Genomic DNA, 12,146 nt, shown 5'->3' on the forward strand with positions numbered 1-12,146 from the left:
GCCATTCTTATAAGGAAATAACCAATCTGCCTTTTTGCCTAGTACAGCTTCCTTGTTCCTTTTCCCTACTGTCTATAAAATTACTTCACTGTAGGGCTTCCCTGGTGGTGCAGTGGTTGAGACTCTGCCTGCCAATGCAGGGGACACGGGTTCGAGCCCGTGGTCTGGGAAGATCCCACATGCCGTGGAGCAACTAGGCCCGTGAGCCACAGTTACTGAGCCTGCGTGTCTGGAGCCTGTGCTCCGCAACAAGAGAGGCCGCGATAGTGAGAGGCCCGCGCACCGCGATGAAGAGTGGCCCCCACTTGCCGCAACTAGAGAAAGCCCTCGCACAGAAACGAAGACCCAACACAGCCATAAATTAATTAATTAATTAATTAATTAATTTAAAAAATTACTTCACTGTATAGCTCTCCAGATATCTCTTCTGTCTACTAGATTGGACTCTGACCCTCACATGAATCATTGAATAAAGCCAAAGAGATCTTTAAAATTTACTCAGTTGAATTTTAACACCTCCTAAGGGTAAAGAGAACACTAAAACAAAACAAACAAACAAAAAACCCTGCCTCTTGAGCAATATGGAAGCTACTGACGGCCTTATCCAGAGCTGTTTAAGTACACTGACACAGCAGATATCAGCCAGGAGTGGGTAGGAGAGAGTAGAATGTGAGAAAGTAAAGAGAATGAGCATAGATAATTCTTTCACAAAGTTTCTGAGAAGCCAAGGATGAAGGCAGAGTGATAGGTGAAGGTATACGAGGTGGCAGATGAAGGGATTTTTGAAAAAGAGAGAGTCGTTAGCCTGTGTGTGTGTGTGTGTGTGTATTTTTTAATTTTTTTGGCCACACTGTGCGGCCTATGGGATCTTACTTCCCTTAATTCCCCAACCAGGGATTGAACCTCTGCCCTCAGCAGTGGACGTGCCAAGACCTCATCACTGGACCACCAGGGAATTCCTGATATTAGCCTGTTTAATAGCCAGTAGGGTTCCAAGGAAAGATGACAGACTGAACTCACATATTTATTCCCTTTCCCTTCAGAGACTCTGCTAAAATGATAGTAACAAACACAGAAACTTTTTTAATGTAAATATAACGATGAGAACAGAAGAGGGTCTGTGAGGGGATGGGAGATTTTGAAAATGGATGCAAGACTGATAGTGGATAGAGCAGGCTAGGGTAAGCCACAGCCCGAGCTGCTCACAGAAGATGAGCAGATTCACCCCCACATAAACATACACAAGAGAATCAACTGAGTCAGAAACTCGAAGACACCCCATACAATGAAGAACATGCTCCCCTGCTCAGAAAGCCTGGAGCTAGGAATTCCACAATGTGAATTCTATCTCCTACCCACCACAATCTTCTAACCCCCAGTGTCCTGGGGGTGGAGTGGAGGGAAGATAGAGGAAGAGAGACAGGTGAAAATCCAGGGAACCTAATCAGGAGACAGCTCATTGTTGAAGCCTTCTAACATCACCAGATACTACAAATGGGAAATGAGTAGACTACTTGGTGACTCAAATATCACAATTTCTATACTTCATACTTAGAAAAATAGGTCAACTTCAACTTTTTCAAATGCTATAGCCTTTATCTTTCCAAACTCTAACTTGGTTGAAAGGCAGCTGTTACTGGATCAATGTTTGAAAGTTTGTTTCCTTCTCAGAGATGTCCTGGGGTTTTTCAATTATGAAGTAAAGAAAAGAGTACAATATCTATTCACTTAAAGCCATATTTTAGACAAATGTTTTCTGCTCTAGCCAAGATCCCTACTGACAGTAAAAGTCGGCTTATTTCTGGGAACTGAGAAATGAAACAGAAATCCTGCAATGATTAACAAGGAAGAAGCCAAGTAAGAAATGTGAACATTTGTGGAAGACTGTTTTTGAATCTATGGATATTTTCGCCATTAAATGATTTAAATGATTGAGACAAACAAACATTACTTGCAAAGCCACACTGAAGTTTCATTTCGGGGAAATGAGAAGCAGGGCAACATCTGGTCTGGTCCCACCCCCTGCATCCTCCCAGCACAGAGGGACAGCAAAGACATGTTCACAGATTGGAACACAATTAAGCACAAGATAGTGAAGAAAAGCCTGAAAGGCACAGAACAAGTTATGTGGTCTCTTCCTTCTGGAGGGTCACAGAAGTTCAAATTACAAATAGAAGAAAAGGGATCCTGTGTGCCCAGATTTGATCTTCAGGATTACAACCTGGTTTGAGTGTAGACTAAGATATAGACCATAAAATGAGGGCTATATCTGCATTAACCCATACAGTATTGAACCAGGGAGGTTCAATAATGAAGCTAAGGACGAAGTGAGAGAGTAGCACTGATATATATATATACACTACCAAATGTAAAATAGATAGGTAGTGGGAAGCTGCTGCATAGCACAGGGAGATCAGCTTGAAGCTTTGTGAGGACCTAGAGGGGTGAGATAGGGAGGGTGGGAGGGAGGCTCAAGAGGGAGGAGATATGGGGATATATGTATACATATAGTTGATTCACTTTGTTGTACAGAAGAAACTAACACAACACTGTACAGCAATTATACTCCAATAAAGATGTCAAACAAAACAAAACAAAACACAGCATTCCCATTTACTGTTATTTAACCAAGAGAAATGAAAACATGTCCATAGGAAGAGTTATAATCTAATGCCCATTGCAGCTTCTTCGTAGTAACTTCAAAGTGGAAATAACCTTCAGCTATCAAGAATTAATAGATAAACAAATTGTGGCATACCCATACAATAGAATACTCAGTAATAAACAAGCAAGCAAACAAACAAAAAACCAAACAGGTGATTAGATAAAGAAACCACTGCTAAATGCAACCATAATGTCAAAAACAAAATGACAGAAGCCAGACACCATAAAATATGCACTATATGACAATTTAAATGAAATTCTACAACAAACACAACTATGGTGATGAAAAGCAGATCAATAGTCTCCCAGGGCTCTGGGTTGGGAGAAGTGATTCACTGCACAGGGGCAAGAGGGAAATTGTGAATGATGGAAATGTTCTATATTGTTATCCTAGTGGTGATTATATGATGGAATATACTCATTAAGACTCATCAATTATGTACTTAAAATTGGTGAATTTTAGGCTTCCCTGGTGGCGCAGTGGTTGAGAATCTGCCTGCCAATGCAGGGGACACGGGTTCGAGCCCTGGTCTGGGAAGATCCCACATGCCGCGGAGCAACTAGGCCCGTGAGCCACAACTACTGAGCCTGCGCGTCTGGAGCCTGTGCTCCGCAACAAGAGAGGCCGCGAGAGTGAGAGGCCTGCGCACCGCGATGAAGGGTGGCCCCCGCTTGCTGCAACTAGAGAAAGCCCTCGCACAGAAACGAAGACCCAACACAGCCAAAAATAAATAAATAAATAAATAAATTAATTAAAAAAAAAAAAAAGAGTGGTAGAAGTATATTTTGTTCTAATGAGGCAACTCTGGGTGGGCTCCTGGATGGGTGATGGTCACCAGAAAGACAAAGCCATGATTAGAAGTTTCATATTTTCAGGCCTCCACCATCCATTCTCCAGAGAGGGGAGAGGGGTTGGAAATGAAATTAACAATCGATTAATATTATGTGTGATAGCCTCCATAAAATCCCAATAGCATGGGGTTTGGAGAGTTTTCAGTTTGGTGAACACATCCAGATGCCAAGAGGGTGATGTACCCCAACTCCACAGAGACAGAATCTCCTGCACTCAGAACCCACCCAGACCTTTAGTAAACATAAGGAAGTGTTCCCTGAGTTCTAGGAGCCGCTCTAGCAAATACATCAAACCTGAAGAGGTGGTCTTGGGAACTTCTGATTTGTAGCCAAGTCAGACAGAATTTGACGGTAACCTGGGGACCTGCTACTTGCAATTGGCATCTGAAGCCAGGGGCAGTCTCCTGGGACTGAGCCCTTAAACTGTGGGATCCAACAGTATATCTAGGAAGATACATAGTGTCAGAATCAAGTTAAATTGTAGGACAACAGGCTGGTGTTGCAGAATTGCTTGCTGTGGGGAAAACCCTCCATGCATCTGGCATTGAAACAAAGGAAAACTGTGTTTTTACTAAAACACCTAAGTTATCTGATTTTTCTTCCCCTTCTTCCTCTCTTTTGATGGGATTCAGTGAAGGCTGCCCCAAGATGTGCCACTCTGGCGTGCAGATTATTTCCAGCTGAAGACAAGCAAGGTCCAAAACACTCAGGAAGAACCTTGGAACTTCCACGTAACTGCCTAAGATAATTTAATATAGACAGACTGTTCCAGGAGGGAGATATCACTATAGATAACTATATAACACTATAGATAACTACAGTATATTATGAACTAGGAGTGGTAGACAGGGAGGAACTTAGCAAGGCCAGTTTGATCCAAGTCCTTCTGTGTCCCATTCTCTCTAGATGGCCCAGCAAACATTTGTTTAACAAACATTAAATCTCTACATTTCCCTGTGAATCACCTTACTTCCCTTTGAAATCCCAGACCCCTACCTCCTTCTCCTTAGTCCTGTAAGATAAATAAATGTACCTCATCTTGCCTTACTGTCTTTCAAATTTCTCATGCTTATGTTCATCCTCCATATATATGTATTAAATTTGATTTTCTACTGTTAATCTGCCTGATGTCATTTTAATTATTTGACTAGGCAAAAGAAAGAAGAGGGCAAGAGGAGAAATACCGCCCACCCCCTTTCTTCGTTGGCAAGTATTACCCACCAGATTTCAAAAGACACCCTCAAAAGACATTTTCTCTTAGCTAAAGATGAGCCAGCTAAAAGGAAAGGATCAGGGGAAAATGCCAGGCAAGACAGACCCAGTGATCTCAGCTGCCCTTCTCTCTGTAATCAATGGATTAGAGATGGACTGGCCCATTCCTCAGGATTTTTAGCCAAAGCTGAAAGTAGGGCTGAAATTAGGGTGAAGCAAGTGTACCTAGAGTACAAAATTTATGCACTCTCTCACTCTCAATTTCCATTCTACCCTGGGTTCCTCTCTTGCCTCACTCTAGTTCCAGTCCTGGATGGAACCCTGGGTGGATTATTGGCTCTCTCTAGTATCACTGCAGAGGTCTGGGTGAATTCCTTTTCCCTCAGTTTATTCAGAATAAGGCTAGAATTTTTCAAAGAGAACATAAGTTAAAAACTGGCAGTAAAAAAAAAAAAAAAAAAACATTCACTGGGGCTTCCCTGGTGGCGCAGTGGTTGAGAATCTGCCTGCCAATGCAGGGGACACGGGTTTGAGCCCTGGTCTGGGAAGATCCCACATGCCACGGAGCAGCTGGGCCCGTGAGCCACAACTACTGAGCCTGCGCATCTGGAGCCTGTGCTCCGCAACAAGAGAGGCCGCGACAGTAAGAGGCCCGCGCACCGCGATGAAGAGTGGTCCCCACTTGCCGCAACTAGAGAAAGCCCTCGCACAGAAACGAAGACCCAACACAGCTAAAAATAAATAAATAATAAAAATAATAAAAATAAAGGAATTCCTTGAAAAAAACAAACAAACAAACAAAACATTCACTAATCATTTAACTGAAGTTCATGTTAAAAACAAACATTTCTTGGAATTGAGAGAAAACTAAAAGATGAAACCAAGAGTCTGTCCTCTGTATTGGGGGTTGACCTGGAGGAACAGGAGGTAACTGTGTGGTGAAATGAACCTGTTTGTGAATCTGATTTTGATTCTACAGGATTGTTTTAATTCCTTCATTAATTTATACATTTACTGAAATCTTAATCAAATTAAACACTGGAAGGAGCACTGCAGCTGAAGACACTCCACTTGATGTTTCTTGTTCTGACAGATTAGATCTTCAAACAAATTATGTGCTGGGGAAAAAAGAATTCATATTTGAATGTCTGCTGCAGGCCAAGCACTGGGTGGGATTATTAACCTATCTCATTTTATCCTCATTAATATATATGAGGTGGGTAGTGCTACTGGCACAAATTCATTCCACCACCTGGGTGCTTCTCATTACTTAGGTCGCCCTCTCCACACTCAAGACATAAGCAAACATAGTTAGTCACTGTTGGATCCCGGACTCAAATTAATGACTGACATTTAAACTCTTGTTTACTAGAAAATACCTACACTCCTATTCTAAAAGTAGGAAAAGTGAAGTCTTATTGGAAGGACACCATGCCAGCTGCCCTTATACCTTCTTTGTACCTCATGTCAACTCACTGAAATAGCTATTAATATCCTCACATATAACTTGAGGAAAACAGCTCTGACAGATATGGTAATTTCCTTATTCAATCATCACACATTTTGTTCATCTATATGTTTCATGCACTACATCTGGAATATAATGATGAAGAAGACAGATCCCCCACAACTGGGACGAACACAGGAAGGTGGGATGTTTCAGGTTTGGGGGATGGGAGAAATCAGATAGACAGCTACAGTGCAGCACAACGTGATAGGAGCATCATTAAGAGTGGTATAACTGCTCTGAGAGCACAGTGCAGAAGAGCTCAGTATAGGTCCATGTAGTGGAGATGTGCAGGTGTACTGGGAGTGGGAAGGGGAAATATGAAACAATGTGGGTAGAATTTCTAGAGGACCTGGGAAAAATGAGTATGAGGTTCACCTCCAAGAAGACGTGTGTAGACACATAAAGCTTGAAACAGAAGAAGAACACTGGAGCAGGAGGTACTGACCTACAAGCAAAATTATAATGAATTAAATCATGGAGTAAGATAATAATCAATGAAACAAAATGCTTTACATGGGATTTAGGTGTGAGAGAAAACAGTCAGATTTTAACATTACTAAAAGGCTCTAATATAAAATATAGACAACTGTAAAATTCTCTTTCTCACCATAAACACACAATATGCTGTTAAGAATTTATCTCGCGGTAGTGTTGAATCATCCAAATCAGCTAATACAATGTTGGAAACCTGGTTAATTTTCAAATCAACCACAAAAAACAAAACAAACAGACAAACAGCTAATTCTAGTGAGATCTTTTATAGGAAATAAAACCTAAGAAGTTTCATTGGCACTGAGAGCATGCTTCTTCTTTGTCCTTGGGTGACTTGAGAGCTAGAACAGTAAAGCAGTTAAAGCAACTTCCCTGAGGAAGACACTCAAATGTGCCCATGTCTCTTCTCCTAAATTCTTTCCCTATCCTGTCTCTCCCATGTTCTTTATCTGGTGCTCAACCCATTCCACCACTGATACACACATGCATGCACACAAATATACCAACATTAGTCTTCCATTTGCAGTTATTTTAACACCCAGGAATCACAATATAAACAAATAAATGAATTAATGAATAAATAAATAAATAAATAAATACAAGCAGGATTCCTTTAAATCAGCTGATTTTTTTTAAACGGGGGAAAAAAAGCAAAAACGAAAGTGAAACCAGTTTTTCTCTTCCTGTTTGGAGGATAAAATAAGGCCCTTTTACCACAGAGGCAGCTGAAGTCTAGGCTGAAGATTTCAGTCAGCTTCAGTCAGCAAACTACCAGACTCCGGGAAAGAACCAGCTCTACTTTCTCTCGAGTATCTCTGGAGCAACCTGAAGACAGGAGCTTGGCCTCAAGAAGACAGGTAGGTGAAGGAAAAGGAGGGAAATGGGATAGACAAAGAGATACAATGACATACTCAGAGACTAAAATAAAAACAGAAATTGATGGAAACAGGCATAGGGACAGTCAGAGACACAGGCAGATTAAGGCATGCTAAGAACACAAATAGGAACCTGGCTTTCTCATTGTTCCAATAAACAGCTCCGAATCTGGGGGAAAGGGAGTACATTATCGAAACAGACAAACAACTTGGTAATTTTTATTGTCAACTAAAAATAAATCTAGACTTAGGTTAAAAGAGACTATTTGAAAGGATTATTGCAATAAGGGGAAAGAGACTATTGTAATAGAGAAAATAATCCAAACATAGAGCTTCAGGCATCTCAAAGGCCAGGCAGAAGGGAATATTCTTTCAGAGGAAAGGGTCGGCAGGCTAAGAAGAACACAGTATAGAGGGAGTGGGGTAATCAGGGAATATTTTATCCTTAGGAGGGATCATTAAGGAGAGGTTGTATGCAGGGTCAGGAGGAGGGTGGGTCAAAGTTAAGGGGACTGAAAAGGAGAGAATTTTAACTAATGTTTAGTTTCAAACACTTTCCAATTGATCAGGGGGACAAACAGCTCAGTGAATCCTTTATGAGGCAAAGAATGGAATTTAAAGGGTCTGTGTCTGCTGCTATATTTAAAATAGGTAACCAACAAAGACCTACTGTATAGAAATAAATAAATAAAGTTAATTTAAAAGGGGGGGGCAGTCTGTGTCTGGCCTCCCTATAAGTAATAAAGGGACACACAGATGAGTTTATATAAGTCATATGGGGAAAGGTGGCTCTTTGCAGTAAACTAATTCTCAGAACACAAAAGGGTGGATGGATTTCTTTAACCATCACTGCTTCCAGGAGTAAAGGACTCAAGAAAAGTTTAACTTTGTTATTATGATTCATGTAAGTAACAGGTGCTATGGTAAGCACAGAGGAGAGCGGAACTAACTCGACCTGGAAGAATAAAGGAAGCCTTCACAAATAAGGAGAAACCTGAATTGGGTTAGGAGCATAGTGTCCTGGGAAGTGCTCATGTAACATAATATTTTAGGGGAGGAAACAATTTCCCTTCTAGATTTTTTTGGCTGGTCTAATAATTGAATTGACATAAAACAGATTAACGGGAGAAAATTAAGTTTAATTACATACTTACAAGATCCCCACCAAGACATGAAGACTCAAAGCAATCTGGCAATTGAGGCATATATACTATCCCAAGCTAAGGAGAAGGAAGTAGGAGTGTAGGGCTTCAAAGGCAAGGAAGACACTTCACAAGAAGATGAGAAGAGCAAATGATTGGTAAGCAAATGTTTGCCATGCCATGCAGGTACATCTTTCTGATATAAAAAGTTGTCTCTGGTAATAGCTCTCTCTGGTACAGGCCCTCTATATGATTCTTTTAGGCAGTTCAAGGAGAGGTAAAAAGTTTTCCTGAGTCTGCTGGGTCTTAATTGCCATCAGCTCAAAACAATCCACATGCCAAAGTGGCAGATTTGGAGGTGGCATATTCTGCTCCCCCTCAACATACAGGGTTAAGAAAACTATGAGGCTGAGGACAGACGACAGAGTATAGTTTCTAAGAGAAGTAAGTGAACTAGATGTTAGGAAAAGGAAAAAGAGTGGTTGTAAAAGGAATTGGGTTAATTGTTGCCAGATTGTGAGGGGTCTTGAACGCCAGAGCCCAGTAATTTGATATCATAAACCAATGAAGAGTTTTCAAGTTCTGTAAACAAGTAAATGATTTACCTACAAGTTTCAGGATGCAATGTGAAAGATGGACCACAACAAGGATAGAGATAACAGATTCAAGAGCTTCTCATACAGAGCAGTCAAATAAATAGGGCAAACTAATGCCGAGCATTTAGTAAGTAACTAACAAGGACCACAGTTTAGGGGAAAAAGTAGGGAAAATGGGCTTCCAAGAAATAAAAGGTGCCCACATCACCATTTCCCCATCAAAAAGGAATGGATACCCCCAAATGGCTAGACTTAGGAATTCAGAATGAGTTTCTAAGTGGATAAGCTGTTCAACACAGTTAATCCAACAAGTCCAAAGAGGAGCTAAAGGAATAATAAAATCTATAATAGGAGGCAGAGACTAAGAGGCAAGCTAAAATTTTATTACTTTATTGAGCTATAATTCACATATAATATTATTCTGTTGTGCAACATGATTCCATATGTGTATATATTGCAAAACGATAACCAAAGTCTAGTTAACATCCATCACCACACAGTTATAGTTTATTTTTCTTTATGATGAAAAATTTTAAGGTCTTCCTCTTAGAAACTTTCAAATACATGATACAGTATTATCAACTATAGTCATCATGCTGCACATTAACATCCCCAGGACTCATTCATTTTATAACTGGAAATTTCAGCCTTTGTCCTTCACCCATTTTGCCCTCCCTCTCCCCCACTTCTGGCAACCACCAACCTGTTCTCTGTATCATTTAGTTTGTTTTTGGTTTTGTTTTGTTTTCATTTCCATATGCAAGTAAGATCATATGGTATTTATCTTTGTCTGACTTATTTTACTTAACATAATGCTGTCAAGGTCCAACCAGGTTGTCACAAATGGCAGAATTTCCTTCCTTTTTTACTGCTGTATAATATTCCATTAGAAATGTACCACATTTTCTTTATCCATTCATCCATCAATGGACATTTATGTTGTTTCCAACTTTGGTTATTGTAAATAATGCTGGAATGAACCTGGTAGGGGAGAGGGAGGATTTTTTTCAAATTAGTATTTTCTTTTCCTTTAGATAAATACTCAGAAGTGGCATTGGTGGATCATTATATTTGACAGAAACTGGGAAAGGCTGGACACTGCATAAAGAGCCTAAAGCAGCTCACGATTAGCAGCAGAGTCTTTGAACACACATTCTCTAACTACATATCGAAAGCAGCCTCAAGTTACTCTCCATCCCATTATCTGCTTGTTTCTTTCCTAGCACTTAAAATAATCTGAAATTATTTTGCTTATTCAAATACAAGTTTATGGTTTGCTTCCCTCCACTAGGGGTAAACACTGTAAGGGCAGGTATCTAACCTGCCTTATTCATCAATCAACACACAGTACCTAAAACATTTCCCAGCATGATGACAGCCCTCAATAAATATGTGTGAAATAAATGCTGAAATTTTTTAAATCTTTGCCAAACTTCCAATCCATGGTACTTGTATGATCTAGTTCACTCAAAGGCACATTATCATGATGGGTACAGAGAGAAGAGATGGTCAACAAAGAGGAGCTCCCTAGATTCTTCTATTGTTTCTCTGATATCAGTCTGCTTTAAACTTATCTGTAAATAAACCAGATTTTTCATTTGTTTAATATTCAAACTCTTTACTCTTTATTCTAAGAATAGGAGAATATTTCCAGGATATATTAGAGTTGTTGTTACTGTTGTTGTTACTGTTGTTGTTATTAATTCTGTACAACATTTGATGTATATTTTCATTATGGAGAATCAAGCCATACTGCCGCTCTGGGAAATATTCTTCTATTGTTTCTTTGATGATTTTTCTCAAACATCCTTTCTGATCTCTCCTTCTGAAAACCATATTAGACTCAGTCACATGTTGGCAGCATTTCTGGATCTAGCCTGCCTGTCTCCTTAATGAGCTTTATAGCTCTTCATAGCCCTTTCCGTGTCTTTATCCTTTGAAGTTAAATTCTTAAAGATCCCTCAGTTGAACATTCTAGCATAGTAGTTGAACCTTCATGTGTATTCATTCAAATACTGAGACAGAAAGAACACCTCAGTTGGAAACTAAGAAGTAAAGAATCTCAAAGGAGATATCTTCATGTTCAGGCCAACAGGAATGGCAAATTTAGTTTTTACACTCCCATCTTTTCTCCATTAAAAATGTCTCCTCAGGGGCTTCCCTGGTGGCGCAGTGGTTGAGAATCTGCCTGCCAATGCAGGGGACACGGGTTCGAGCCCTGGTCTGGGAAGATCCCACATGCCGCGGGGCAACTGGGCCCGTGAGCCACAACTACTGAGCCTGCGCGTCTGGAGCCTGTGCTCCGCAACAGGAGAGGCCGCGATAATGAGAGGCCCGCGCACCGCGATGAAGAGTGGCCCCCACTTGCTGCAACTAGAGAAAGCCCTCACACAGAAACTAAGACCCAACACAGCCATAAATAAATAAATAAATAAATAAAAAGCTCCATGTAACATATGTTAAAAAAAAAAAAAAAAAGTCTCCTTAGAATAGGGTTGGGTTTTTTTCAAAATATGATTGAACACTTGGCAGCATTTGTAAAATTAAAGTTGGGGGGTTTATAAAAACCACAGTTCCTGAGCAATAAGCTAGACATCCCATGTCAGATTCTCTGTGAGTGGGGCTGGGAACCCACATTTTTAAGATGTCCTCAGGTGATCAATATCCAAAATAAAGACTGAGAACAACTACTTTGAAAGATTAACTCATACTTTTAACTTTAAATTGGTTTAAAACCAAGTCCAGTTCGATCAGAGGAGTGAGGACATTACAATCCTTAACACCTCCATTAAGTTGCTGCAAT

At 40.3% G+C, this 12,146-nt stretch overlaps 2 protein-coding genes across 2 annotated transcripts in view; one reads left to right on the plus strand and one right to left on the minus strand.

Moving 5' to 3' along the window:
• Positions 1-12,146, minus strand: part of ZNF215 (zinc finger protein 215) — a 246,610-nt gene that overhangs the window by 108,741 nt on the left and 125,723 nt on the right. The window lies entirely within an intron of this gene.
• Positions 7,444-12,146, plus strand: part of LOC103017230 (interferon-induced very large GTPase 1-like) — a 30,647-nt gene continuing 25,944 nt past the window's right edge. Inside the window, exon 1 of the mRNA XM_007172831.2 lies at positions 7,444-7,587. The gene's annotated coding sequence lies outside the window, so the exon portion shown is untranslated. The remainder of the gene's footprint in view (positions 7,588-12,146) is intronic.

This window comes from Balaenoptera acutorostrata, chromosome 9, assembly GCF_949987535.1.
Source record: "Balaenoptera acutorostrata chromosome 9, mBalAcu1.1, whole genome shotgun sequence".
NCBI classification, from domain to species: domain Eukaryota; kingdom Metazoa; phylum Chordata; class Mammalia; order Artiodactyla; family Balaenopteridae; genus Balaenoptera; species Balaenoptera acutorostrata.